This window comes from Mobula hypostoma, chromosome 13 (genome assembly GCF_963921235.1).
Source record: "Mobula hypostoma chromosome 13, sMobHyp1.1, whole genome shotgun sequence".
NCBI classification, from domain to species: domain Eukaryota; kingdom Metazoa; phylum Chordata; class Chondrichthyes; order Myliobatiformes; family Myliobatidae; genus Mobula; species Mobula hypostoma.
In genome coordinates this window covers 1728522-1754703 of record NC_086109.1, presented here as the reverse complement: position 1 = coordinate 1754703, position 26182 = coordinate 1728522, and the positions used below count along the sequence as shown (strand labels likewise).

Genomic DNA, 26182 nt, shown 5'->3' with positions numbered 1-26182 from the left:
TAATCATGAACTGGAGCCGATCATGGGTTCGTGCTCTGCCATTAGACCGCACATTCTATTCTCAACCGCGCCAAATTCCCTAAGAGACAGCAAAAGCACCAGATCACTCAGTCGGCCCAAAACACATTATCATAATGTAAATTACAGGGTCGAGCACTGTGGGCATGCTATGTTGATGCAGGAATACGTGGCGACCCTTGCGAGCTGCCCTCTACATGCTCTCGATGTGTTGGTTGTTGATCCAAATGAGATATTTTACTGAATGTTTCGATGTACTTATGACAAATCATCTGGAATCTTGATACATACCATAGGTAGGTGGAGGGACAGGTAGCAGGGAGTATGTAAAAGTGTAGGGAAGGGAATGGTCATACACTTTGGTGGAAGAAATAAAGCCAGAGACTACTTTCTACACAGGGAGTGAATTCAGAAATCGGAGGTGCACAATGACTTGGGACTCCTTGTGCTGGATGCTCTAAAGAGTAACTTGCAGGTGGAGTCGGAAGCAAGGAAGGCAAATGCAATGTTAGCATTCGTTTTGACAGGACTAGAATATAAAAGGAATTCATTGGGCTGACCATATTTGGAGTATTGTCAGTAGTTTTGGCCCACATGTCTAAGAAAGCTGTGCTGGCATTGGAGAGGGTCCAGAGGAGGTTTACGAGAAGGATCCCAGGAATGAAAAGGTTTGTATATTGGAGATGACTCTGGCACTGTACTTGCTGGAGTTTAGAAGAAGGATGTGGGATCTCATTGAAACCTATTGAATAGTTCTAGATAGAGTAGATTTGGAGAGCATGTTTCCATTTTTAGGGAGTCCAGGACCAGAGGACACAGCCTCAGAATACAAGGATGTCCCCTGAGAACAGTGATGAGGAGGAACTTCTTGAGCCAAAGGGGAGTGAATCTGTGGAATTCATTGCTGTAGATGATTGTGGAGGGCAAGTCCTTGGGTATATTTAAAGTGGAGATTGACATGTTCTTAGTTAGTAAGGGTGTCAGAGTTTACAGGGAGAAGGCAGGAGAATGGGGTTGGGAGGGAAAGTAAATCAGCCGTGGGGGAATGGTACAGCAACTTGAGAGGCCAAATGACCTAATTCTGTTCCTATGTCTTATGGTCAAATGCATCCTTTTGCTCCTTTGATAAGAAACACCACACGGACAAACAGGAAATTGCAGCCAGTGGTCGGAAATAAGTGAGGAGGTCTCCTAGAGCATCCAATAGTACAGCACAGGAACAGGTACCACAGCCCACCATATCTGTGCCAATTTTAATTCATCCCATCTGCATGCACATGGGTATCGGCCTCTACCCCAGTGATTCATGTGCCTGTCTAAATGTCCCTTCAATGTTACTACAGTGTCTGCTTCCCCCACATCACCTGGCTGCACGTCCCTGCAGCCCACAACACTTGCCTTGTAACTTCTCTTTAAGCTTTCTCCGTTACCTGAAAGCCCTGCCATCAGGTATTTGACATTTCCACCATGGGTAAAGGACAGTCCACTCTCTCATAATATTAAATACTATTCTCTCAGCCTCAGTCACTTGAGAGAAAGCAGCCCAGCTTTCTCCAAGCTCTTTTCATAGCTCATATTTTCTAATCCAGGCAACAGCCTTGCAAACCTTTTCCACCCCCTCTCCAGAGCCTCCACCTCCTTCCTGTAATGCAGCAACCAGAACTGCACTGAATTTGGCTCAAACAAAGTTTTATACAGCTGCATCATGACTTCCCGGTTTTCACACCCAGCAGCTGAACACAGAAAATGAGCACTGAGTTGTTCAGAGGAGATTATGAATGTAACTGGGGCCTCTTCTGGGGGAGGTACAACCTGTACAGAAAGGACGGGTTACATCTGAACCCGAAGGGGTCCAATATCCCAGCGGGCTCATTTAGTAGAGCTGTTGGGGAGGGTTTAATCTAAATTGACAGGTGGATGGGAACCAGAGTGATAGGGCTTAGGAAGGGAAAAACAGAAATAAATCAAAAGGTAGTAGGCAACAGAGATGATAGAAGAACGGACAGGAGACGAGGCATAATCACAGCCAGTGGGATGAGTTACAGGGCAATAGAGTTGGGGTGCAGTTAAAACAGAAAGCGACAAATAATGGACTGAGAGTGTTGTATTTGAATGCAGGCAGCATAAGAAATAAAATGGATGATCTTGAAATTCAGCTGCACATTGACAAGTAAGACATTGTAGCCATCTCTGAAACTTGGCTAAAGGATGGTTGCCATTGGGAGCTGAACGTCCAAGGATATATGGTGTATCGGAAAGATAGGTTAGTAGGGGGTGGTGTGGCCCTGTGTATGAAAAGTAATATTAAATCATTAGAACGGGATGACATAGTATCGGAAGGTGTAGAGTCTCTATGGGTTGAGTTAAGAAATGGCAAGGGTAAAAGGACCCTAATGGCAGTTGTATACAGGCCTCCAAACAGCAGCTGGGATGTGGATTACAAATTACAGCAGGAGTTAGAAAAGGTGTGTCAGAAAAACAATATCATAGTAATCGTTGAGTATTTTAACATGAAAGTGGATTAAGAAATCTAGGCCAGTACTGGACCTCAAGAGAGAAAATTTGTAGAATGCCTAAGGGATGGTTTTTTACAACAGCTTTTTGTTGAGCCCACTAGGGGATCGGCTGTGCTGGATTGCGTGTTGTGCAATGATCCAGAGGTGATAAGAGAGCTTAAGTTTAGGGAACCCTTGGTGACCAGTGATCACAAAGTGATCAAGTTCACTTTGAAATTTGAGAAGGAGAAACTAAATTCCAATGCGTCAATATTTCAGTGGAATAAAGGAAATTACAATGGCATGAGAGGGAAACTGGCCAAGGTTGACAGGAAAGGGACACAAGCAGGAAGGACATCAGAGCAGCAATGGCTGGAGTTTCTGAGAAAAATGAGGGAAGTGCAAGACAGATACATTCCAAATAAGCAGACATTTTCGAATGGAAGAAGGACACTACCATGGCTGACAAGTGAAGTCAGAGCCAAAGTAAAAGCAAAAGAAAAGGCATACAAGGAAGCCAAAGCTAGTGGGAAGATAGAGGATTGGGAAGCTTTTAAAAACTTGCAGAAGGAAATTAAGAAGGTTGTTAGGAAGGAAAAGATGAATCATGAAAGGAAGCTGGTGACCAATAGCAAAGAAGATACTAAAAGTATATAAAGTATTTTAAGTACATAAAGGGTAAAAGAGAGTTGAGGGTAGATACAGGACCAATAGAAAATGACACTGGAGATATTGTGATGAAAGATACAGATGTGGCAGAGGAACTGAATGCGTATTTTGCATCAGTCTTCACAGTCGAAGACATCTGCAGTATACCAGACATTCAAGAGTGTCAGGGAAGTGAAGTATGTGTAGTGAAAATTATGACTGAGAAGGTGCTCAGGAAGCTTAATGGTCTGAGGGTGGATAAATCTCCTGGATCTGATGGAATGCAGCCTTGGGTTCTGCAGGAAGTAGCTGGAGAGATTGCGGAGGCATTAACAATGATCTTTCAAGAATTGATAGATTCTGGTATTGTACTGGATGACTGGAAAATTGCAACTATCACTCTGCTATTTAAGAAGGGTGGGAGGCAGCAGAAGGAAAATGATAGACCTGTTAGCCTGACATCGATGGTTGGGAAGTTGTGGGAATCGATTGTTAGGGATAAGATTATGGTGTACCTGGAGGCACATGACAAGATAGGCCAAAGCTAGCACGGTTTCCTGAAAGGAAAATCCTGCCTGACAAACCTACTTCAATTTTTCGAGGAAATAACAAGCAGGGTAGACAAAGGAGATGCAGTGGATGTGGTGTACTTGGATTTTCAGAAGGCCTTTGACAAGGTGCCGCACATGAAGCTGCTTAGAAAGATAAGAGCTCATGGAATTACAGGGGAGTTACCAGCATGGGTGGAACATTGGTAGATCAGCAGAAAACAGAGAGTGGGAATGCAGGGATTCTTTTCTGGCTGGTTGCTGGTTACCAGTGGAGTTCCACAAGGGTCGATGTTGGGACCGCTGCTCTTTACAATATCTGTCAATGATTTGGACTATTGGATTAATGGATTTGTGGCTAAATGTGCCGATGATACAAAGATAGGTGGACGAGCGGGTAGTATAAAGGAAACAGAGAGCCTGCAGAGAGACTTAGATAGTTCAGGTGAATGGGCAAAGAAGTGGCAAATGAAAAACAATGTTGGAAAGTGTATGGTCATGCACTTTGGTGGAAGAAATAAATGGGCAGACTATTATCTAAATGGGGAGAGAATTCAAAATGCAGAGATGCAAAGGGACTTGGGAGTCCTTGTGCAAGATACCCGAAAGGTTAACCTCCAGGTTGAGTCGGTGGTGAGGTAGGCAAATGTAATGTTAGCATTCATTTCTAGAGGTATAGAATATAAGAGCAGGAATGTGATGTTGAAGCTCTATAAGGCACTCATGAGACCACACTTGGAATACTGTGTGCAGTTTTGGGCTCCTTATTTCAGAAAGGATACGCTGACATTGGAGAGGCTTCAGAGAAGATTCACGAGCATGATTCCAGGAATGAAAGTGTTACTGTATGAGGAACATCTGGCAGCTCTTGGGCTGTATTCCCTGGAGGTCAGGAGAATGAGGGGAGATCTCATAGAAGCATTCCGAATGTTAAAAGGCCTGAACAGGTTAGATACGTCAAAGTTATTTCCCATGGTAGGGGAGTCTAGGACAAGGGGGCACAACTTCAGGATTGAAGGACGTCCATTTAGAACAGAGATGTGGGAAATTACTTCAGTCAGAGGGTGGTAAATCAATGGAATTTGCTGCCACGAGCGGCTGTGGTGGCCAAGTCGTTAGGTGCATTTAATGCAGACATAGATAGGTTCTTAATTAGCCTGGGCATCAAAGGGTATGGGGAGAAGGCAGAGGAGTGGGGAAGACTGGAAGAATTGGATCAGCAATGACTGAAATGGTGAAGCAGACTCGATGGGCCAAATGGCCTACTTCTGCTCCTATATCTAATGATCTTATGGTGTAGCTGATGAAGGTAGGGCAGTGGATATTGTTTACATGGATCATGGAAAAGAATTTGAAAAGTTTCTCACGGCCAGCTGTTCAAGGCAGTCACACCACAGAGACAAAGGGCCAGTGCCAGGGTGCCCGACTAATGTTGCCTGCTAACTCATTTCTGCCCCCTGTCTTCCCCCCGTGCCTCTTCCAACCATCCTTCCAATCCACCCAACGTCCTTGTCATGATCCTTTCCCACAAAACGTCTCCGCACCTGGTCCCAGTTCCTGGCCCCACTCTCCCTTACTTCTGCATCCCTTCCAAACAGATGAGCTGCCTGTCCAGTATTAGCAACAGATTGGCTCTGTAGTTATTCAATGTGGATGGGAAATGCAAAAAATGGTTAGATGAATCCCATGAAAAGAGCAGAGAAATGTGTCTCAAACTTAAGGGAGCACAAAACATAGAAAGAACAGGCAAAGGATAATAGTGACTACCTCTGTGTTTCAAAAAAAATTGGTACCAGGATTCGCTAAAGGTTAATTTTCAGGCAGAGTCAGTGGTGAGGAAGACAAAAGTAATGTTAGAATTCATTTCCAGAGGACTAGAATAGAAAAGCAAGGATGTAATACTGCAGCTTTATAAGGAACTGGTGAGGCCTCACGAGGAGAACTGTGAACAGCTTCAAGATGGTGCTGCGTACAGTGGCCATGTTGCAAGCTCTGATCCCACTGTACAGTATACTGCTAAGTTCTGCAATTTCCTTCACACTTCTTGTTCAAGTACCCAATAGTCACATCAGATATTTATAGACTGACTCTCCTGAACATTGGGAAGATGGCACTTACCCACGATGTGCCGCCTTTCCTACACTGGGAACCCCTGCTTGCGCGATCCATGTGAGACTCATCTACTGCACCGCCGTTACCTCGAAAGCAGCATCGGAGGTGAGGGAGAAGACCCAGTGTCCTGGTGAGACTGAGAAGGCATGCAAATTGTCCATCACTCCCCAACATACTCTTGGCTAGCATTAAGTCGCTAGAGAACAAGCGGTGCAAACTGAGAGCCAGAATCTCCTATCAACGGGAAACAAAGGTGTGCAATGTTTGCTGCTTCGTGGAGACCTGGCTGATGGATGAGATACTGGATCATGCCATTGGGCCCTCTGGTCTCTCCCTGTTCCGGGCGAACAGGTCGAGAAACCTCTCTGGGAAGAGTAAGGGAGTTAGGATATAGAAACATGGAAACATAGAAAATAGGTGCAGGAGTAGGCCATTCGGCCCTTCAAGCCTGCACCGCCATTTATTATGATCATGGCTGATCATCCAACTCAGAACGCCGCCCTAGCCTTCCCTCCATACCCCCTGACCCCCGTAGCCAAAAGGGCCAAATCTAACTCCCTCTTAAATATAGCCAATGAACTGGCCTCAACTGTTTCCTGTGGCAGAGAATTCCACAGATTCACCACTCTCTGTGTGAAGAAGTTTTTCCTAATCTCAGTCCTAAAAGGCTTCCCCTCTATCCTCAAACTGTGGCCCCTCGTTCTGGACTTCCCCAACATTGGGAACAATCTTCCTGCATCTAGCCTGTCCAATCCCTTTAGGATCTTATACGTTTCAATCAGATCCCCCCTCAATCTTCTAAATTCCAAAGAGTACGAGCCCAGTTCATCCAGTCTTTCTTCATATGAAAGTCCTACCATCCCAGGAATCAATCTGGTGAACCTTCTTTGTACTCCCTCTATGGCAAGGATGTCTTTCCTCAGATTAGGGGACCAAAACCACACAATACTCCAGCTGTGGTCTCACCAAGGCCTTGTACAACTGCAGTAGTACCTCCCTGCTCCTGTACTCGAATCCTCTCGCTAGAAGTGCCAGCATACCATTCGCCTTTTTCACCGCCTGCTGTACCTGCATGCCCACTTTCAATGACTGTTATATAATGACACCCAGGTCTCGTTGCACCTCCCCTTTTCCTAATCGGCCACCATTCAGATAATAATCTGTTTTCCTATTTTTGCCACCAAAGTGGATAACTTCACATTTATACAAATTAAATTGCATCTGCCATGAATTTGCCCACTCACCTAACCTATCCAAGTCACCCTGCATCCTCTTAGCATCCTCCTCACAGCTAACACTGCCGCCCAGCTTCGTGTCATCCGCAAACTTGGAGATGCTGCATTTAATTCCCTCATCCAAGTCATTAATATATATTGTAAACAACTGGGGACCCAGCACTGAGCCTTGCGGTACTCCACAAGTCACTGCCTGCCATTCTGAAAAGGTCCCGTTTATTCCCACTCTTTGCTTCCTGTCTGCTAACCAATTCTCCACCCACACCAATACCTTACCCCCAATACAGTGTGCTTTAAGTTTGCACACTAATCTCCTCTGTGGGACCTTGTCAAAAGCCTTTTGAAAATCCAAATATACCACATCGACTGGTTCTCCCCTATCCACTCTACTAGTTACATCCTCAAAAAATTCTATGAGATTCGTCAGACATGATTTTCCATTCACAAATACATGCTGACTTTGTCCGATGATTTCACCACTTTCCAAATGTGCTGTTATCACATCTTTGATAACTGACTCCAGCAGTTTCCCCACCACCGACGTTAGGCTAACCGGTCTATAATTCCCCGGTTTCTCTCTCCCTCCTTTTTTAAAATGTGGAGTTACATTAGCCACCCTCCAATCCTCAGGAACTAGTCCAGAATCTAACGAGTTTTGAAAAATTATCACGAATGCATCCACTATTTCTTGGGCTACTTCCTTAAGCACTCTAGGATGCAGACCATCTGGCCCTGGGGATTTATCTGCCTTCAATCCCTTCAATTTACCTAACACCACTTCCCTACTAACATGTATTTCGCTCAGTTCCTCCATCTCACGGGACCCTCTGTCCCCTACTATTTCTGGAAGATTATTTATGTCCTCCTTAGTAAAGACAGAACCAAAGTAATTATTCAATTGGTCTGCCATGTCCTTGCTCCCCATAATCAATTCACCTGTTTCTGTCTGCAGGGGACCTACATTTGTCTTTACCAGTCTTTTCCTTGTTACATATCTATAAAAGCTTTTACAGTCCATTTTTATGTACCCTGCCAGTTTTCTCTCATAATCTTTTTTCCCCTTCCTAATTAAGCCCTTTGTCCTCCTATGCTGAACTCTGAATTTCTCCCAGTCCTCAGGTGAGCCACTTTCTCTGGCTAATTTGTATGCTGCTTCTTTGGAATTGATACTATCCCTAATTTCTCTTGTCAGCCACGGGTGCACTACCTTCCTTGATTTATTCTTTTGCCAAACTGGGATGAACAATTGCTGTAGTTCATCCATGCAACCTTTAAATGCTTGCCATTGCATATCCACCGTCAATCCTTTAAGTGTCATTTGCCAGTCCATCTTAGCTAATTCACGTCTCATACCTTCAAAGTTACCCCTCTTTAAGTTCAGAACCATTGTTTCTGAATTAACTATGTCACTCTCCATCTTAATGAAGAATTCCACCATATTATGGTCACTCTTACCCAAGGGGTCTCTCACGACAAGATTGCTAATTAACCCTTCTTCATTGCTCAAAACCCAGTCCAGAATAGCCTGCTCTCTAGTTGGTTCCTCGACATGTTGGTTCAAAAAACCATCCCGTATACATTCCAAGAAATCCTCTTCCTCAGCACCTTTACCAATTTGGTTCACCCAATCTACATGTAGATTGAAGTCACCCATTATAATTGCTGTTCCTTTATTGCACACATTTCTAATTTCCTGTTTAATACCATCTCCGACCTCACTACTACTGTTAGGTGGCCTGTACACAACTCCCACCAGCGTCTTCTGCCCCTTAGTGTTACGCAGCTCTACCCATATTGATTCCACAACTTCCCGGCTTATGTCCTTCCTTTCTATTGCGTTAATCTCTTCTTTAACCAGCAACGCCACCCCACCTCCTCTTCCTTCATGTCTATCCCTCCTGAATATTGAATATCCCTGAACGTTGAGCTCCCATCCCTGGTCACCCTGGAGCCATGTCTCTGTGATCCCAACTATATCATAATCATTAATAACAATCTGCACTTTCAATTCATCCACCTTATTATGAATGCTCCTTGCATTGACACACAAAGCCTTCAGGCGCTCTTTTACAACTCTCTTAGCCCTTATACAATTATGTTGAAAAGTGGCCCTTTTTAATGCTTGCCCTGGATTTGTCAGCCTGCCACTTTTACTTTTCTGCTTAGTACTTTTTGCTTCTACCCTCACTTTACACCCCTCTGTCTCTCTGCACTGGTTCCCATCCCCCTGTTGTGAACTAACCTCCTCACGCCTAGCCTCTTTAACTTGATTCCTACCCCCCAACCATTCTAGTTTAAAGTCACCTCAGTAGGCCCCGCTAATCTCCCTGCCAGGATATTGGTCCCCCTAGGATTCAAGTGTAACCCGTCCTTTTTGTACAGGTCACGCCTGCGCCAAAAGAGGTCCCAATGATCCAAAAACTTGAATCCCTGCCCCCTGCTCCAATCCCTCAGCCACGCATTTATCCTCCACCTCATCGCATTCCTACTCTCACTGTCACCTGGGACAGGCAGTAATCCTGAGATTACTACCTTTGCGGTCCTTTTTCTCAACTCCCTTCCTAGCTCCCTATATTCTCCTTTCAGGACCTCATCCCTTTTCCTACCTATGTCATTGGTACCTATATGTACCACGACCTCTGGCTCCTCACCCTCCCACTTCAGGATATCTTGGACACGATCAGAAATATCCCGGACCCTGGCACCAGGGAGGCAAACTACCATCCGGGTCTCTGGACTGCATCCACAGAATCACCTATCTGACCCCCTTACTAACGAGTCTCCTATTACTACTGCCCTCCTCTTCCTTTCCCCACCCTTCTGAGCTACAGGGCCAGACTCTGTGCCGGAGGCACGGCCACTGTCGCTTCCCCTGGGTAAGCTGTCCCCCCCAACAGTACTCAAACAGGAGTACCTGTTGTTAAGAGGCACAGCCACTGGGGTACTCTCTATTACCTGACTCTTCCCCTTCCCCCTCCTAACTGTGACCCACTTGTCTGCCTCCCGTGGCCCCGGTGTGACCACCTGCCTATAACTCCTCTCTATCACCTCCTCGCTCTCCCTGACCAGACGAAGGTCATCGAGCTGCAGCTCCAGTTCCGTAACGCGGTCCCTTTGGAGCTGCATCTCGATGCACTTGGCGCAGATGTAGACGTCCGGGAGGCTTGGAGACTCCAGGGCCTCCCACATCCGACAGCGAGAACAGCAAACTGCCCTCACACTCATACTGCCCCTCTCCTCAAATAGCGACAGAAAATGAATGCCAAACCTTCCTCGCCCATGGTCAACAATCCTTGTTTTCCCCAGACCTGGAATACCTGGTGCTACTGTGCAGACCTTTCTGGCTGCCTGAAGAGTTCATGACTGTTATCATCACAGCGGTGTACATTCTGCTGCAAGCTGATACTGACCTGGCTCTCAAGGAACGGCACGAGACCATCAGCACCCTGGAGACCGCACACCCAGAGGCTGCCTTCATCGTCGCTGGTGACTTTAATTGAGCATCGCTGACTAAAGTCTGTTACGTACCAGCAGCAATAGATCACAAAATGAGTCAGATTTTCATGTTAAAACCACTATATTTATTAGTCTCTACTCAAAAATATAGAAAATTAAATGAAATAAACAGAAGTTAACAGTGTTACGTGTGTGTGTGGCTCCCAAACTGTCAAGTTTAGGAACAGTTCTTAAAGTCTTTAGATGGCAACTACAAAAGGTCCAGTAATCCACAGATTAGGTGAGGGGAGAAACTTGTAAATCCACATTAAAATGTGGGGAGGAGGTGATTACACAGAATTCCACAGGTTCCACACTGGGAAAACAAAGTAACAATCGCCGAAGATCTTATCCGTCGAGTCGTCCCAAAATCCACATAGAAATATCACAAGGTGACAGTCACGGAATATTCCTTAGCATAAGTGGTTACCACATAAAATACCTGAAACCATGTAAGGGTTAACAAAGGCAGTCGCCACAGGGTACTCCAACAAAATCCACGTATGGATCATACGAAGTGATAGTTACACATCCAATGTGCGCGGAGTGCTGTTGATCAACCCAAATCTCAGGGCATGGGAAAGTATCAGACTTTACCCATTGCTGCAGCAAGCTACTGCCAGCTTGCGGTCCAAAGCTTCCACACTCACTCTCTCTCTCTCTCTCCTTTTCTTTCTTTCTGAAAATCCCAGCGGTCCGTCTGCAGCTTGTTATACTGACATCATAGTTCCCCCACATTTAGGTATTTTAAAGTGACACCCACAGTAAACAAAACCGTGGTCACGTAACACCTCCCCCAAAAAGAGAAAATTCTGATCTGTAAGAGTAAAATTTTAACTGCAGACTTCAATATGTGAAACAATACATTTGCAGTTACCATATAGCGTACTACAGACTAGTATATCATACTGCAGAAGTGTGTACAAATAGTCAATCTCACTCCACTGTTAAAAGTGCATTGCAAGCTTAACATCTGGAAAGACAGTCGGCAATTATATTATCCTTGCCTTTAATGTGAGTTATCATGAGATCATACTCCTGCAAAATCAAAATCCAATTCAACAACCGTCTATTCTTTTTTTTTAAACTTACTCAAGAACACCAATGGATTATGATCTGTATAAACCACAAGTATGTTTGAGCTGGGCAAGCATACACATCAAGATGCTACAAAGCCAAAATAAGTGATAATAATTCCTTCTCGATGGTAGAATAAATTCTTTGATGCATGTTCAATTTCTTTGAAAAGTTAGCCACAGGATGGTCAACACTGCTCCTGTAGCTTCATCACTGGCATCCACAGCTATGGAAAATGGCTTTGCAAAGTCAGGTGACTTGAGCATAGGTTGGTGACGTAAGATGGCTTTCAATTTATCAAACGCCTCCTGACAAGGCTCCGTCCAAACAAACTTTTCACTCTTCTTCAAGAAGTTAGTCAATGGGAGAGCAATATCATCAATGTTTTTACAGAACTTGCAATAATATCCGACCATTGCCAGGAATCTCTTAAGAGCTTTTATACCGGTTGGAATGGGAACCTCAGAAATTGCCTGAACGGGAGCCAACCTGCCTTGACCTCCAACATAACCCAGATAGGTCACAGTGGCATGGCCAAATTCACTCTTAGCTAAGTTAACTGTAAGATTGGCCTTTGAGAGCCTGTCAAACAGCTCTTCCACTGCAGAGATATGGCCTTCCCATGTGTCATTCCCTGTGATCAAATCATCAATATAGGCATTTGTGTGTTCTAACCCCTGAAACACAGAATTAACCATTCTCTGGAATGTTCTTGGAGCATTTTTCATTCCAAATGGCAGAACATTGTATTCATACAATCCTGAAGGTGTTACAAATGCAGAAATTTCTCTACCTCTATCCGTTAATGGAACACACCAATACCCTTGTAACAGATCGATTTTTGTAAGAAACTTAGCTTTTCCAACCTTGTCTACACAATCATCCACTCTAGGGGTGGGATAATCATTTGTTTTTGTTATAGCATTCACCTTTCTGTAATCAGTGCAAAACCTGATACTACCATCTTCTTTAGGTACCAGAACACAAGGTGAGATTCCAATCTGAAGTAGAATGCTTAATAATACCATTTTCTAACATATACTCAATTTCTTGTTCAGCAAGTCTACATTTTTCAACATTCTTGTGATACGGATACTGTTTTATAGGTTTTGGCATCACCGACATCTACATCATTAGGAAAAGGGGAGGTGAAACGAGACCTGAGTGTCATTATACACCAGTCATTGAAAGTGGGCATGCAGGTACAGCAGGCGGTGAAAAAGGCGAATGGTATGCTGGCATTCATAGCAAGAGGATTCGAGTACAGGAGCAGGGAGGTACTACTGCAGTTGTACAAGGCCTTGGTGAAACCACACCTGGAGTATTGTGTGCAGTTTTGGTCCCCTAATCTGAGGAAAGACATGCCATAGAGGGAGTACAAAGAAGGTTCACCAGATTGATTCCTGGGATGGCAGGACTTTCATATGATGAAAGATTGGATTGACTAGGCTTATACTCTCTGGAATTTAGAAGAGGGAGGGGGGATCTTATTGAAACATATAAAATTCTAAACAGATTAGACAGGCTAGATGCAGGAAGATTGTTCCCGATGTTGGGGAAGTCCAGAACAGGGGGGTCAAAGTTTAAGGATAAAGGGGAAGCTTTTTAGGACCGAGATGAGGAAAATCTTCTTCACACAGAGAGTGGTGAATCTGTGGAATTCTCTGCAACGGGAAACAGTTGAGGCCAGTTCATTGGCTATATTTAAGGGGGAGTTAGATATGGCCCTTGTGGCTAAAGGGATCGGGGGTATGGAGAGAAGGCAGGTACAGGGTTCTGAGTTGGATGATCAGCCATGATCATACTGAATGGCAGTGCAGGCTCAAAGGGCCGAATGGCCTACTCCTGCACCTATTTTCTATGTTTCTATGTATCATGTGATGCTACTGTGGTTCTTTTTGAAATATCAGGGTATAAATCGTTAAATTTCATGATCAACAGCTTCATTTGCTGCCGCTGCTGTGGCTGTCAATGAGCCAATTTCTCATCAATACTTTCCAAAACAGTCGAATTTGAAAATCTGGCTGAAATAATGTTTGATTTAAAATAGGCCTCAGATGGAAGCGCTGGTGAATTTCCAGAGAGTTCAGATTCAGTGTTATTGACAACAACCATAACAGCTGCTATTTGTTTCTTATGATACAGTTTAGTCATGTTTACGTGACGAAGCTACATTGGCCTTCGTCTATCTGGTATTTTGATGACATAATCCACATCATTGACTTTAGACACAATTTTTTAGGGACCATGAAACTTAGCTTGCAGAGGGTTCATTTGCACAGGGAAAAGAACCAATACCTTATCTCCTGGCTTGAATGACCTCATTCTGGCTTCCTTATCATAACAAGTTTTCATTCTTTCCTGGGCTAATTTTAAATTTTCCCTTGCGAAGTTCCAAGTCCTTTGCAATCTGTCTTTGAATTTTAAAAGATAGTCCAACAAATTAATATGCAGGTCATTATTAACCCACTGCTCTTTTAATAATGCCAAAGGTCCTCGGACCTGGTGTCCAAACACAAGTTCAAAGGGGCTAAAGCCTAGGGATTCTTGCACTGACTCCCTTAGTGCAAATAGAAGCAAGTGAACTTCCTCATCCCAATCCTTCTCATTTTCAATACAGAATGTCCTCATCTGGTTTTGAGGGTAGAATGAAATTTTTCTAAGGCCCCTTGGGATTCTGGGTGGTATGCAGATGATATAATTTGTTTGGTTCCCAGTTTGTAAACTATTTGCTGGAATAATCCTGACATAAAAATTACTTCCTTGATCAGACTGGATTTCTTCAGGCAAACCAAATAGGGTGAAAAACTTTCTGAGAGCCTTTGACATGGTTGGAGATTTTATATTCCTGAGAGCTATTGCTTCCAGGAATCTAGATGCTGTACACATGATGATTAGTAAATACTGACGGCCGGCTTTAATCTTGGACAATGGGCCAACACAATCCACAATAACTTTTGCAAAGGCTTCACCAAATGCAGGAATAGGGTGCAGTGGGGCCACTGGGGTGAGCTGATTAGGTTTACCCACAACCTGCCAAGTGTGACAAGCCCGGCAAAATGTCGCAACATCTTTCCTCAAACTAGGCCAGAAGAATTGTTTCAAAACCCTGTCCACAGTTTTGTTCACACCCAGATGGCCACCCAAGGGCATACTATGGGCCAAAGTTAAAATCTCATTCCTATAGACTCTAGGAACCACAACCTGGTGAACAATTTCCCACTTCTCGCTTGCAGGAATATCAGATGGTCTCCACTTCCTCACTAACACCCCATCCTTAGAATAATACGAAACTGGTACTTTCTCAATCTCATCACCTGGGAGAGCTTTTTCTCTCAAGGCAACAATCTCAGGGTCTCTGGTCTGTTCTGCCATGAACTCCTTCCTGGAAAAAGACAAATCTTTATTGTCAGTCCTAACACAAGGATCATGGTCCAATAATTCCTTCTTCTTCTTTAGGAGGAAACAGTTAGCCATAACATGTCCAGCTTTCCTGCAGTAGTGACAAATAGGACCAGAACGCTTCTCCTTTAACTGCTTGCCTTCATCCTTACCTTTGTCACTAGTCCCAGATTTAATTTCTGGTTTACCCTGACTATCCATGTTACTCTTTTGGAAAGTCTTACTCAGGGTAAACTTAAACTTGTGGGTTAAGGCAAACTCACCTGCTAATTTAGCAGATTTTTGCCAAGTGGCCGCATCCTTCTCATCTAAATATGTCTTTATGTCATTATGGACGCACCTTTGAAATTCTTCAATTAAAACCAACTCTTTCAATTTGTTGAAATCATCATTCACATTTTTAGATGTGCACCATTGTTCAAAACACATAGACTTCTCATAAGCAAATTCCACAAGTCTGGTTCACAGATTTCCTCAAATTCCTAAACCTTTGCCTATCAGCTTTAGAACCAGTTCATAGGCTTTAAGCACAGCTTGTTTTACTGTCTCATAGCTAGCTGCATCATCAACTGATAGGGCAGAATAAGCCTGCTGAGCTTTACCTTTAATTACACTTTGCAACAGGAGAGCCCAACACCCCCTTGGCCACTGTAGGCTCTGAGCAACTTTCTCAAAATGCTGAAAATATTTGTCAGCCTCAGCCTCATCAAATGGAGGGACCAATTTAACTTCCCGACTGGCAACAAACTTATCCCTAGATCCAGAACTCCCTTTGACTCTCGAGCCTTAACTTCTCTATCTCAAACCACCTTTGTCCTCTAATTTAACTTTCTCCTGCTCAAACTTTAAATGTTCCAGCCATAACTGGAGCTCAGGGTTATCTGGTTTATTTTCATGAAACAGTTCTAACACCGTCTCTTCAAACACCTTTGTAGATACATAAATCTCAGCTACTCTCCTCTGAATCTCTGCCTTTCTCATAGCCAACTTTACCGCAGTAAGTTCCAGCTTTTCAGCAATGAGCAGCAAGACTTTCTTTTTGGCTTCCACTAATGCCTCAGAGGTTGGTGATGTCAGAAATGTATCAATATCCATTGCTGCTGGTTTCCACACACAAGTCAATCAAAAGAGAAGTAACCAATCAAATTGATAATCAATGAATCAATAAGCTCCAATTTTGTTCAAATCCCGGATGAGCCCCCAATTTATGTTACGTACCAGCAGCAATAGTTGACAAAATGAGTCAGATTTTAATGTTAAAATCACTATATTTATTAGTATCTACTCAAAAATATAGAAAATTAAACGAAGTAAACAGAAGTTAACAGTGTTATGTGTGTGTGTGGCTCACAAACTGTCAAGCTTAGAAACAGTTCTTAAAGTCTTAAGATGGCAAACTACAAAAGGTCCAGTAATCCACAGAGTAAGTGAGGGGAGAAACTTGTAAATCCACATTAAAATGTAGAGAGGAGGTGACTAGGAAGAATTCCACAGGTTCCACACTGGGAAAACAAAGTAACAGTCACCGAAGATCTAATCCATCGAGTCATTCCGAAATCCACATAGAAATGTCACAAGGTAACAGTCACAGAATATTCCTTAGCATAAGTGGTTGCCACATAACATACCCAAAACCATGTAAGGGTTAACAAAGGCAGTCGCCACAGGGTACTCCAACAAAATCCACATATGGATCATACGAAGTGACAGTCACAGGTTCACTGGGCACTGGGTGCTGTTGATCAACCCAATTCTCAATGCATGGGGAAGTATCAGACTTTATCCATTGCTGCAGCAAGCTACTGCCAGCAGTGTGCAATCCAAAGCTTCCTCTCTCTTTATCTCTCTCTCTATCTCTCTCTCCCTCTCCCTACCTCCCTCCTTCCCCACCCCCCCACTTTCTTTCTGAAAATCCCAGTGGCCTGCATGTAGCTTGTTATACTGAGGTCATAGCTCAGCCTCATTTAGGTGTTTTAAAGTGACACCCACAGTAAACAAAACCGTGGTCACGTAACAAGTCTCTCCGAAGTGTTGCCAACACATCCAGGTGAGCACACGGGGGGGATAGCATACACCACCATGGATACTCTCCCTCCCACCATGCTTACAAAGCAATCCTTTGCTCTGCCCATTTGCAAAATTGGATCACTCCTCCATCTTCCTGCTGCCAAAGTCTAGGCTGAAGCTGAAACAAGGGCAATCGTAGTTAAAACCGTCCACTGTTGGTCCGATCAATCGGATCCATGCTACAGCAGTGCTTTGATAACATCAACTGGTAAGTCTTCCATGATGAGGACGTGTTCGAGTTCACGGAAGGGGTCACAAGCTTCGTCCGGAAGTGCATCAAGGACGTTGTCCCCCAAAACTCGGTCAGGGTCTCTCCAAACAGGAAACCCTGGATCAACAGTTCCGTGCGATCAGCACTTACCGCACGACGCAGAGCTTATGTTGCCGGTAATCAGCAGGAGCTCAAGAAATGATACGCGCAAAGTCATCAAGGCAGCGAAACAACAAAATAAGGACAAGATCCAGACACAACTTTCCACCAGCAACACACACAGCTTATGGTAAGATCTGCACACCATCGCAGACTTCAAATCTAAACGCAGTGGAGTTTCCAGCATCGCTGCCTCTCTCCCAGATGAGCTAAATCTTTTCTCGCGTGATTCGATGTTGCCAATACTGAGCCCCTGGGGAGACACGCAGATGACACAACCAGCAGCTTGGTCATCTCTGAGGCCGAAGTACACAGGTGTTTCGAACGGGTGGACAGTCGCACGGCTGCGGAACCAGACAGCATCCCAGGGGAGATACTCAGGATGTGTGCACCACAACTGGCAGGTGTGTTTACAGATATTTTTAATCTCCCTTTCCCCGTGTAGAGTGCCCTCCTGCCTCAAAACATCCATCATTGTCCCTGTACCCAAAAAGACCAAGGTTACATGTCTTAATGACAGGTGTTCTGTCGCTCTCACCTCAATAATGAGCAAATGCTTTGAGAGGCTGGTCAAGGACGACTGATGGACAGATGACGCAATAGCCACAGCTCTGACCATTGTCCTTACACATCTGGAGAATGATGCTTCTGTGAGAATGCTGTTCTTCGGCTACAGTTCAGCATTCAACACCATAATTCCCTCCAGGCTCGACAAGAAGCTCAGAGACCTCGGCCTTCACCCTGCCTCGTGCAGCTGGATCCTGGACTTCCTATCTGATTGCTGGCAGGTTGTAAGAGTGGGCTCCCTCACCTCCATCCCTCTGACTCTCAACACAGGTGCCCCTCAGGGCTGTGTACTAAGCCCCCTCCTTTACTCTCTGTATACCCATGACCATGTCGCCACACACAGCTCCAATCTGCTAATTCAATTTGCTGATGACATTACACTGCTTGGCCTAATCTCAAATAATAATGAGGCAGCCTGCAGAGAAGTCATCACCCTGACACAGTGGAGTCAAGAAAACAAACTCTCCCTCAATATTGCAAAAACAGACGAACTGGTTGTGGATTCCAGGAGAAATGGAGACAGGCTAACCCCTATTGACATCAACGGATCTGGGACTGAGAGGGTGAACAGCTTTAAGTTCCTCAGTATCCACGGCACCAAACATTTCACGTGGTCTGTACACACCGCTGTGTAGTGAAAAAGGCACAACAGTGCCTCTTTCACCTCAGACAGTTGAAGAAGTTTGGTATGGACCTCTAAATCCTAAGAATTTTCTACAGGGGCACGATTGAGAGCATCCTGACTGGCTGCATCACTGCCTGGTACAGGTACCGTACTTCCCTCAACCACAGGACTCTGCAGAGAATGGTGTGGACAGCCCAGCGCATCTGTAGATGTGAACTTCCCACTATTCAAGACATTTACAAAGACAGGTGTGTAAAAAGGGCCTGAAAGATCATTGGGACTCAAGTCACCCCAACCACAAACTGTTCCAGCTACTACCATCCAGTAAGTGGTACCACAGCATAAAAGCCAGGACCAACAGGCTCCAGGACAGCTTCTTCCACCAGGCCATCAGGCTGATTAACTCATGCTGCTACAATTGTATTTCTATGTTATATTGACTATCCAGTTGTACGTACTATTTATTGTAAATTACTATAAATTGCACATTGCACATTTAACCATATAACAAACCATATAACAATCACAGCATGGAAACAGGCCATCTTGGCCCTTCTAGTCCGTGCCGAACTCCTACTCTCACCTAGCCCCACCGGCCTGTACTTGGTCCATAACCCTCCATTCCCTTCCTGTCCATATATCTACCCAATTTAACTTTAAACAACAACATCAAACCTGCTTCAACCACTTCTGCTGGAAGCTCGTTCCACACAGCTACCACTCTCTCAGTAAAGAAGTTCCCCCTCATGTTACCCCTGAACTTTTGCCCTTTAACTCTCAGCTAATGTCCTCTTGTTTAAATCTCTCCCACTCTCAATGGAAAAAGCCTATCCACGTCAACTCTATCTATCCTCCTCATAATTTTAAACACCTCTATCAAGTCCCCCCTCAACCTTCTACGCTCCAAAGAATAAAGACCTAACTTGTTCAACCTTTCTCTGTAACTTAGGAGATGAAACCCAGGCAACATTTTAGTAAACCTCCTCTGTACTGTCTCAATTTTATTGATATCTTTCCTATAATTCGGTGACCAGAACTGTACACAATACTCCAAATTTGGTCTTACCAATGCCTTATACACTTTCAACATGACATCCCAACTCCTATACTCAATGCTCTGATTAATAAAGGCCGGCATACCAAAAGCTTTCTTCACCACCCTATCCACATGGGATTCCACCTTCAGGGAACTATGCACCATTATTCCTAGATCCCTCTGTTCTACAGCATTCTTCAATGCCCTACCATTTACCATGTATGTCCTATTTTGATTAGTCCTACCAAAATATAGCACCTCACATTTTTCAGCATTAAACTCCATCTGCCATCTTTCAGCCCACTCTTCTAACTGGCCTAAATCTCTCTGCAAGCTTTGAAAACCCTCCTCATCATCCACAACGCCACCTATCTTAGTATCATCTGCATACTTACTAATCCAATTTACCACCCCATCATCCAGATCATTAAAATATATGACAAAAAACATTGGACCCAGTACAGATCCCTGAGGCACACCGCTACACACCGTCCTCCCATCTGACACACAGTTATCCACCACTACTCTCTGGCGTCTCCCATTCAGCCACTGCTGAATCCATTTTACTACTTCGATATTAATGCCTAACGATTGAACCTTCCTAACTAACCTCATCAAAAAATTCAATAAAATTTGTCAATCATGACCTTCCATGTTGATTGTTCCTAATCAGACCCTGTCTATCCAGATAATTATATATACCATCTCTAAGAATACTTTCCATCAATTTACCCACCACTGACATCAAACTCACAGGCTGATAATTGCCAGGTTTGCTCTTAGAACCCTTTTTAAACAATGGAACCACACGAGCAATACGCCAATCTTCCGGCACCATCCCCATTTCTCACGACATTTGAATTATTTCTGTTAGAGCCCCTGCTATTTCCACACTAACTTCCCTCAAGGTCCTAGGGAATATCTTGTCCAGACCCGGAGACTTATCCACTTTCATATTTCTTAAAAGCGCCAGTACTTCCTCTTCTTTAATCATCATACTTTCCATAACTACCCTTCTTGTTTCCTTTATCTTACACAATTCAATATCCTTCTCCTTCGTGAATACCGAAGAAATTGTTCAAAATCTCCCCCATCTCTTTTGGCTCCGCACATAGCCGTCCACTCTGATTCTCTAAGGGCCCAATTTTATCCCTCACTATCCTTTTGCTATTTATATAACTGTAGAAACCCTTTGGATTTATTTTGACCTTATTTCCTAACGCTGCCTCGTATCTTCTTTTAGCTTTCCTAATTTCTCTCTTAAGATTGTTTTTACATTCTTTATATTCCTCGAGCACCTCATTAACTCCAAGCTGCCTACATTTATTGTAAATCCCTCTCTTTTTCCAAACCAAGTTTCCCATATCCCTAGAAAACCATGGCTCTCTCAAACTTTTAACCTTTCCTTTCAACCAAACAGGAACATAAAGATCCTGTACCCTCAAAATTTCACCTTTAAGTGACCTCCATTTCTCTATTACATCCTTCCCATTAAATAAATTGTCCCAATCCACTCCTTCTAAATCCTTTCACATCTCCTCAAAGTTAGCCTTTCTCCAATCAAAAATCTCAATCCTAGGTCCAGTCCTATCCTTCTCCATAATTATATTGAAACTAATGGTATTGTGACATAAAGATTTTTACTCCTCATGTATATGAAGGATGTAAGTAATAAAGTCAGTCAATTCAACAGTTTTGGGCCCTCATTAAGGAAGTATGTGCTCACATTGGAGAAGGTTCAGAGGACGTTCACGAGAATGATTCTGGGAATGAAGAAGTTCTCATATTAGGAGCAATTGTTGGCTTTGGGCCTGTATTCGCTGGAAATTAAAAGAATGAGTGGGGAATCTCATTGAAAGCTATCAAATATTGAAAGGCCTAGAGAGAGAGAGTAGATGTGGAGAGGATGTTTCCTGTGCTGGGGGAAGTCTAGGAGCAAAGGGCACAGCCTCAAATAGAGGGGTGTTCCTTGAGAACAGAGATGAGGAGGATTTTCTTTAGCCAGAGAGTGGTGAATCTGTGGAATTTATTGCCACAGTTGGCTGTGGAGGCCAAGTCATTGAGTGTATTTAAGGTGAAGTTTGATAGCTTCTTGATTAGTCAGGGCATGAAGGAATACGGGGAGGAGAATGGGGTTGAGGGGGAAATAGATCAACCATGTTGAAATGGCAGAGAAAACTGGATGGGCTGAATGGCCCAATTCTATTCATATGTCTCATGGTCTTATGGAGTCTCAGGATGAACGAGATGATTATAGAAACATAGAAACATAGAAAATAGGTGCAGGAGTAGGCCATTCGGCCCTTCGAGCCTGCACCGCCATTTATTATGATCATGGCTGATCATCCAACTCAGAACCCAGCCTTCCCTCCATACCCCCTGACCCCTGTAGCCACAAGGGCCATATCTAACTTCCTCTTAAACACAGCCAATGAACCGGCCTCAACAGTTTGCTGTGGCAGAGAATTCCACAGATTCACCACTCTCTGTGTGAAGAAGTTTTTCCTAATCTCGGTCCTAAAAGGCTTCCCCTCTATCCTCAAACTGTGACCCCTCATTCTGGAGCTCCCCAACATCGGGAACAATCTTCCCGCATCTAGCCTGTCCAATCCCTTTAGGATCTTATACGTTTCAATCAGATCCCCCCTCAATCTTCTAAATTCCAACGAGTACAAGCCCAGTTCATCCAGTCTTTCTTCATATGAAAGACCTGCCATCCCAGGAATCAATCTGGTGAACCTTCTTTGTACTCCCTCTATGGCAAAGATGTCTTTCCTCAGATTAGGGGACCAAAACTGCACACAATACTCCAGGTGTGGTCTCACCAAGGCCTTGTACAACTGCAGTAGTACCTCCCTGCTCCTGTACTCGACTCCTCTCGCTATAAATGCCAGCATACCATTCGCCTTTTTCACCGCCTGCTGTACCTGCATGCCCACTTTCAATGACTGGTGTATAATGACACCCAAGTCTCGTTGCACCTCCCCTTTTCCTAATCGGCCACCATTCAGATAATAATCTGTTTTCCTATTTTTGCCACCAAAGTGGATAACTTCACATTTATCCACATTAAATTGCATCTGCCATGAGTTTGCCCACTCACCCAACCTATCCAAGTCACCCTGCATCCTCTTAGCATCCTCCTCACTGCTAACACTGCCACCCAGCTTCGTGTCATCCGCAAACTTGGAGATGCTGCATTTAATTCCCTCATCCAAGTCATTAATATATATTGTAAACAACTGGGGTCCCAGCACTGAGCCTTGCGGTACCCCACTAGTCACCGCCTGCCATTCTGAAAAGGTCCCGTTTATTCCCACTCTTTGCTTCCTGTCTGCTAACCAATTCTCCACCCACACCAATACCTTACCCCCAATACCGTGTGCTTTAAGTTTGCACACTAATCTCCTGTGTGGGACCTTGTCAAAAGCCTTTTGAAAATCCAAATATACCACATCCACTGGTTCTCCCCTATCCACTCTACTAGTTACATCCTCAAAAAATTCTATGAGATTCGTCAGACATGATTTTCCTTTCACAAATCCATGCTGACTTTGTCCGATGATTTCACCGCTTTCCAAATGTGCTGTTATCACACCCTTGATAACTGACTCCAGCAGTTTCCCCACCACCGACGTTAGGCTAACCGGCCTATAATTCCCCGGTTTCTCTCTCCCTCCTTTTTTAAAAAGTGGGGTTACATTAGCCACCCTCCAATCCTCAGGAACTAGTCCAGAATCTAACGAGTTTTGAAAAATTATCACTAATGCATCCACTATTTCTTGGGCTACTTCCTTAAGCACTCTGGGATGCAGACCATCTGGCCCTGGGGATTTATCTGCCTTCAATCCCTTCAATTTACCTAACACCACTTCCCTACTAACATGTATTTCACTCAGTTCCTCCATCTCACTGGACTCTCTGTCCCTTACTATTTCTGGAAGATTATTTATGTCCTCCTTAGTGAAGACAGAACCAAAGTAATTATTCAATTGGTCTGCCATGTCCTTGCTCCCCATAATCAATTCACCTGTTTCTGTCTGCAGGGGACCTACATTTGTCTTTATCAGTCTTTTCCTTTTTACATATCTATAAAAGCTTTTACAGTCTGTTTTTATGTTCTCTGCCAGTTTTCTCTCATAATCTTTTTTCCCCTTCCTAATTAAGCCCTTTGTCCTCCTCTGCTGAACTCTGAATTTCTCCCAGTCCTCAGGTGAGCCACTTTCTCTGGCTAATTTGTATGCTACTTCTTTGGAATTGATACTATCCCTAATTTCTCTTGTCAGCCACGGGTGCACTACCTTCCTTGATTTATTCTTTTGCCAAACTGGGATGAACAATTGTTGTAGTTCATCCATGCAACCTTTAAATGCTTGCCATTGCATATCCACCGTCAATCCTTTAAGTGTCATTTGCCAGTCTATCTTAGCTAATTCACAACTCATACCTTCACAGTTACCCCTCTTTAAGTTCAGAACCTTTGTTTCTGAATTAACTATGTCACTCTCCATGTTAATGAAGAATTCCACCATATTATGGTCACTTTTACCCAAGGGGCCTCTCACGACAAGATTGCGAATTAACCCTTCCTCATTGCTCAAAACCCAGTCCAGAATAGCCTGCTCTCTAGTCGGTTCCTCGACATGTTGGTTCAAAAAACCATCCCGCATACATTCCAAGAAATCCTCTTCCTCAGCACCTTTACCAATTTGGTTCACCCAGTCTACATGTAGATTGAAGTCACCCATTATAACTGCTGTTCCTTTATTGCACACATTTCTAATTTCCTGTTTAATACCATCTCCGACCTCACTACTACTGTTAGGTGGCCTGTACACAACTCCCACCAGCGTCTTCTGCCCCTTAGTGTTACGCAGCTCTACCCATATCGATTCCACATCTTCCCGGCTTATGTCCTTCCTTTCTATTGCGTTAATCTCTTTTTTAACCAGCAACGCCACCCCACCTCCCCTTCCTTCATGTCTATCCCTCCTGAATATTGAATATCCCTGAACGTTGAGCTCCCATCCCTGGTCACCCTGGAGCCATGTCTCTGTGATCCCAACTATATCATAATCATTAATAACAATCTGCACTTTCAATTCATCCACCTTATTACGAATGCTCCTTGCATTGACACATAAAGCCTTCAGGCGCTCTTTTACAACTCTCTTAGCCCTTTTTAATGCTTGCCCTGGATTTGTCGGCCTGCCACTTTTACTTTTCCCCTTTGTACTTTTTGCTTCTACGCTCACTATTACCTGCTCTACCCCTGCCTCCTTCAGGCACGGTTTCAACAATGCCCATGCTATTGAAAACATCTTGCTCGCTCTGTTATTGGTATAATACACACAGTGTTGTACAAAAGACAATGAGATTAATGAACATGTAGAATAAAGACGTAGAACACATGTGTAACGTTTACAAGAATTTTCTGTATTCACTCTGAAAGCAGGGACTCCGTTTTAATAAACGTCATTGCAAATGTGTTGGAATCTTTTTTAAAGGAAAAGTATACTGTTATTTTTGTGAGATGAGAAGTGTTTGATAAAATTGTGAGTGTTTTGCAATATTGCTTAGGGCAATTACAACATCAAAGGATTGAAACTGTTCAGGGGAATGAGGACAATACTTGTGTGAAGAATCGTCACTCCCCAGACAACCCATTTGTTCAACCTTTGTTTATACCTTCTGTTTTCTAATCCAGGCAACAGTCTGGTGAACCTGTACTGCACCCTCTCCAAAGGCTCCACATCTTCCTGTAAAGCAGTGAACAGGACTGCACAAATCTTCCAAATGTGGCTCAAACTAAGTTTTATACAGCTCCATCATGACTTCTCAGTTTTCACACCCAGTATCTCGATTTCAACATTGAAGAGAAGTTTGAACAGTAGAGTTTTGGAGGGCTGTGGTCAATGGGAGTATGCAGTTTAAATGGGTCAGCATGGACTAGAAGGGCCAAAGGGCCTGTTTCTATGCTGTACTCTATGACTCTATGGCTCAAACAGAGGAGGCAAGCATTGAGTGTTCAGATGGGATTATGAAGATAACTGGTGATGGTGGGGCAGTGAATACCGTTTACATGGACCATGATAAAGCGTTTGATAAGGTTCTCATGCCTCACCACAGAAACAGACAGAGCCAGTACCAAGGTGCCCAACTAATGTTGCCTGGTAATTCATCGCTATCCCCTTTCTTCCCTCCTGTCTTTCCTCCAACTCAGCATCCTCGTCAACTTCCTTCCTTCCTTCCCCACAAAACAGCTCTGGACCTGATCCCAGTTGCTGGCTTTGGAAGGGTCCTGGGCCACACACTTCCAAACAGTTGAACAGCTGGACTGCTCCATTTCCAGAATTAGCAACAGGTTGACTCTGCGGTTACAGCCTGAGCAACTTCCTCTTCCCTCGTAATCACTGATAAGCAGGCTTCTCTTTTTCTGTATCTAACCCCTACCCTGACAGCACAGAGGGAGCTGCACTCTGGATCT

At 44.0% G+C, this 26182-nt stretch overlaps 1 protein-coding gene across 2 annotated transcripts in view; it reads right to left on the bottom strand.

Moving 5' to 3' along the window:
• Positions 1 to 26182, bottom strand: part of LOC134355869 (T-lymphocyte surface antigen Ly-9-like) — a 74968-nt gene that overhangs the window by 48008 nt on the left and 778 nt on the right. The window lies entirely within an intron of this gene.